Genomic DNA, 5,409 nt, shown 5'->3' with positions numbered 1-5,409 from the left:
CTTTAATACAAGTTTAACACAACAGAAAATGTACAACGTTTCGACAGGGTTTTGTCATCATCAGGTGTTGTACATTTGCTGTTATGTTAAACTTATATTAAAGTTTTTCTTCATTACCCATTCAAGCCGTCTCCAAGCATTATTAGTCTCAAAGTGGGTTCCTCGTCATCTGGAAACAAGCCTAATTACATAAGAAAAATAAGCTTCCTATATTGAACAAAAAGTTGCTAGTATTTTTCTTCACTACCAAGAAAAGGCAGAATTACAGTTTCACAAAACACCGTAATTTTACAAAATATTAGTAACTTAAGAAATTTGTTTACAAAATATTAGTGTTGTACATCCTGATTACTGTTTAAAGAACTATTTTCGGTAAGGTGGTGTACATGTTGATTTATGTTTACAGAACTACTCTCGGTAAGGTGGTATACATGTTGATTTATGTTTACAGAACTACTCTCGGTAACGTGGTATACATGTTGATTTATGTTTAAAGAACTATTTTCGGTAAGGTGGTGTACATGTTGATTTATGTTTACAGAACTACTCTCTGTAACGTGATATACATGTTGATTTATGTTTACAGAACAATTCTCTGTAAGGTGGTGTACATGTTGATTTATGTTTACAGAACTACTCTCTGTAAGGTGGTGTACATGTTGATTTAAGTTTACAGAACTGCTCTCTGTAACGTGGTATACATGTTGATTTATGTTTACAGAACTACTCTCGGTAAGGTGGTGTACATGTTGATTTATGTTTACAGAACTACTCTCGGTAACGTGGTGTATATGTTGATTTATGTTTACAGAACTACTCTTGGTAAGGTGGTGTACATGTTGATTTATGTTTACAGAACTACTCTCTGTAACGTAATGTGCAAGTTGATTTTTGTTTACAGAACTGTTTAGCCATGTAAAGTAAGTACTGTGTAACCATCACACCTGTGTATGTAAAGTAAGTACCATCACAGTATATGTAGATCATGTACTGTGTAACCATCACAGTATATGTAGATCATGTACTGTGTAACCATCACACCTGTATATGTAGAGCATGTACTGTGTAACCATCACACATGTATGTGTAAAGTAAGTACTGTGTAAACATCACACCTGTATGTGTAAAGTAAGTACTGTGTAACCATCACACCTGTATATGTAAAGTAAGTACTGTGTAACCATCACACCTGTATGTGTAAAGTAAGTACTGTGTAAACATCACACCTGTATATGTAAAGTAAGTACTGTGTAACCATCCCACCTGTATATGTAAAGTAAGTACTGTGTAACCATCACACCTTTATATGTAAAGTAAGTACTGTGTAACCATCACACCTGTATATGTAAAGTAAGTACTGTGTAACCATCACACCTGTATATGTAAAGTAAGTACTGTGTAACCATCACACCTGTATACGTAAAGTAAGTACTGTGTAAACATCACACTTGTATATGTAAAGTAACTACTGCGTAGTTCCGTAGGGTAGTTTCCATTGTTCTAGCGTGACTCATTTCTTCGGCTGAGTAGATTTCAATAAAAGTAGGGACGTCTAGCATACATCTCTCGTCACTTCTGTAAACAATAAACATTATTCTTTCAGAGTTCGTCAGTTTCTCCCTCTGGGAGTATTACACCAACTGGATGTCTGTATCAGCGAGTCATACTCAATTTCAGTTCGGACAGACTCATTGTTACCCACGGGTGTGTTGTTAAAATAATTATAGTTTAGTTTAATGAACCATCACACACATAAACTATTAATGACCTGGTCTTTATGTTTGGGATTTTTGATGATAGGTCGAATTTCACAGAACTAAGTTCCAGCTTATCCTGTTTATCTATTTATTTTGCATTTGTTCAATTCCCCAATTACTCTTTTTCTAATTGTAGAAATATTGGGGGAATTTCATGAATATAACATTAGATTAACGAGAGCCATCAAGCGATCCCTATCCGAGCTTCTGTGACGTTCGGTTTCAAATACACGCATTGTCACGTGACTGTCGCCAAAAGAAGTACCAAAAAAAAGGGAATTAAACACAGCATAACTGAACCTTTCCTACATACGCTGTTAATAATTAATACATAGCTTACTAGGTAACATATTAAAGTCTGGGTGGAAAAGCTTCAGTCAATTTGTCCGTTTCGCGAGGTCCTAACTAGTGACTCATAAGTTCTGTTCGCTATAATTATCTATGGAGTTACACAGCAACTTTTTAAGGTTTTGTGATTATTTATTGTTATTTGAGGACAGAACTTTTTTTTATTCCTTTGAATGTACAAGTGTTTTTATATAAATATTGATGTAGTGTTTTTCTTAAATTTTATAAATAAACTTGTGACTGGTTACGTTTTATCAAGTAATAATATGAAATTACCATGCTCAAATTCCCAGTAATTTTCTGGTAACATAAAAGTCATATCTCTTTTTGTTACAAAAACTGCCACTAGATGCTGCTAGTAATCTGTCTAAAGTTAAAAAATACACACCGAAAGCCTAATCATCTTTAACTCGTACAGCTGTTGCTTTAACAGACCACTCAGTTCAACGCACCCAGACACCCCTTAAAAGTATGAATCAGCCCATCCAGATGCTCTACAAGAGTATTAGTTAGACAACTAATGTCACGGACATATTGAAGGTTGGAAAAATATATTTTGTGGAGAAGTGAGAGCTCTTTTACCAAGGTTCGGAGTGATGGTGTACAGGTGAGAGCTAGTGTAGCCACTGAGAAATAATGATGGAGAAACAAGAGCTAGTGTAGCCACTGAGAAATAATGATGGAGAAACAAGAGCTAGTGTAGACACTGAGAAATAATGATGGAGAAATAAGAGCTAGTGTAGCCACTGAGAAATAATGATGGAGAAACAAGAGCTAGTGTAGCCACTGAGAAATAATGATGGAGAAATAAGAGCTAGTGTAGCCACTGAGAAATAATGATGGAGAAACAAGAGCTAGTGTAGCCACTGAGAAATAATGATGGAGAAATAAGAGCTAGTGTAGCCACTGAGAAATAATGATGGATAAATAAGAGCTAGTGTAGCCACTGAGAAATAATGATGGATAAATAAGAGCTAGTGTAGTCACTGAGAAATAATGATGGAGAAACAAGAGCTAGTGTAGTCACTGAGAAATAATGATGGAGAAATAAGAGCTAGTGTATCCACTTTCAAAATAATGGTGGACAAATGACAGCTAGTGTAGCCACTTTCAAAATATTGATGAATAAATGAGAGCTAGTGTAGCCACTTTCAAAATAATGATGGAGAAATGAGAGCTAGTGTAGCCACTTTCAAAATAATGGTGGAGAAATGAGAGCTAGTGTAGCCACTTTCAAAATAATGGTGGACAAATGAGAGCTAGTGTAGCCACTTTAAAAATATTGATCAAGAAATGAAAGCTAGTGTAGCCACTTTCAAAATTAATGGTGGAGAAATGAGAGCTGGTGTAGCCACCTTACAATAATAATAATAATCATTAGGGAGAAATAAGAGCTAGTGTAGCCACTTTCAAAATATTGATCAAGAAATGAAAGCTAGTATAGCCACTTTCAAAATAATGGTGGAGAAATAAGAGCTAGTGTAGCCACTTTAAAAATAATGATAGAGGAATAAGAGCTAGTGTAGCCACTTTAAAAATAATGATAGAGGAATAAGAGCTAGTGTAGCCACTTTAAAAATAATGATAGAGGAATAAGAGCTAGTGTAGCCACTTTAAAAATAATGATAGAGGAATAAGAGCTAGTGTAGCCACTTTGCGATAACTAGATAGATAAATGTTATAATTTAGTTCATTTATCCAAGCTGGGCATATTATTCAGAATAAAAATACATCAACCTGTCTTTATATTAACAAAAAAAATTTCACAAAGTACTTAAATAACAATTTAAATAGTGATAATAATTGTTTTAATATAGGATTAACGAAAATTGATATATAAAGTTTCCTTTTATTTTTAAAAATGATACAAGGAGGGAATATAAAATTCTCCTTAGATTGGTTCTTATTCAGGACTTAGCTCCTTGAGTGAATTGAATAAAATAGTGTGGAAACTTTAAATACTGCTGCTAATATTGTAGAGACAAAATATTCAATAACACGTGTCGATTACAGGAATAATTTAAAGACAAGTTTAAAAGTCTGTGTGTAAAACCAACTTTAACGATGTCACCGACATATTGTGCGACAATTACATATTCTTATATTTTACATTAGAAAACGTGTCTCAGTTTCTTAGGAACAGTCAATTATAGTTGTGAAAGATGTGTTGTTGTTTGGTTCAGAGCCAAAACGTTTTCCATAATTATACTATTCAATAGTTTTGTATTATCGTCAGAAAGTTTGTAAGATAAAAAACACAGAGAAAAGTTACGACACAAAACTAACTCAACATTTAGCCTAACATGATATCTCCATACTTGAACAACACTAGAGCGAAGAGACACAAACATTCAAAACACTTTACATGTATCAATCCAGTCGAGTTAGGCTAAATGGGTCATTTATATAAAATTGTGGTATTAACAAATATTCCATCTCTATTAAAGGACGTAAAAGTGGGAAAGGTAAATAAGCAAATATTGAAAAACGCTTTAAAAGGTTGGCCTGTTACAACACTTGAAACTTTTCTTGTTAGCAAAACTTTTTATGGTTTAACCCTACATTTTATTGCTGTTTTTTTTTAAATGTAAAGTGTTTCAATAGAATTACAATTTTCAACAAAACAATTTAATGATTATATATTCTTTTTTACATTAAACTGGTTTTAGTAAGCTATAGATTTCAGGGCCAAAAAAGTTGGAGACGAGAAATTATGTAACTGTTGCGTCAGCGAGGTCACGTGACTAGTGTCACGCGACTTCTCTCGAACCTTCGTAAATTGTCGGGAGATTACTAGATATAGGGTAGTCTGGTATATATATAAGATGCTCACAACGTGACGGGATCAATATGTGTGTAGGTAATGTGTAATTGAACTGCAGTCAGAGAGAGACGTATTGTTGAAGTCGAGCTCGTGAGACGTGAATTATAGTTTGTTATAGCGCGACTGTTGAAGTTGAGTGTATCGTAAAGTTGTATTCGGAAAGAATAAACCAGTTTTATTTAAGAAAGGACTTGTGTCGCTAAAGTTTCGTCGGAACGAAGTTACGGAAAGTAAATTAACAAACGGAGACGTAACATAACGAATGAAGCATATTATTTATTTCATACAAACGTTTCGATCAATATTTAACTCTGCGAATGTGATATCCCAGGTTACGTTATGTTTTCCTTGCACAACAGTAATTGTTGGTGGCTCATTTCTTTTAGCTTAAAATAAATATGAAGTTATTGCTTTTATTACGATTTAAGTATATATATATATATATATTGTTGCGTATCTGCTTGTTTGTTAATTTTCCGC

The sequence above is a fragment of the Limulus polyphemus genome, unplaced genomic scaffold (genome assembly GCF_000517525.1).
Source record: "Limulus polyphemus unplaced genomic scaffold, Limulus_polyphemus-2.1.2 Scaffold5154, whole genome shotgun sequence".
Taxonomy (NCBI): domain Eukaryota; kingdom Metazoa; phylum Arthropoda; class Merostomata; order Xiphosura; family Limulidae; genus Limulus; species Limulus polyphemus.
The sequence above is the reverse complement of the archived record's forward strand: the minus strand, read 5'-3'. Positions refer to the sequence as shown.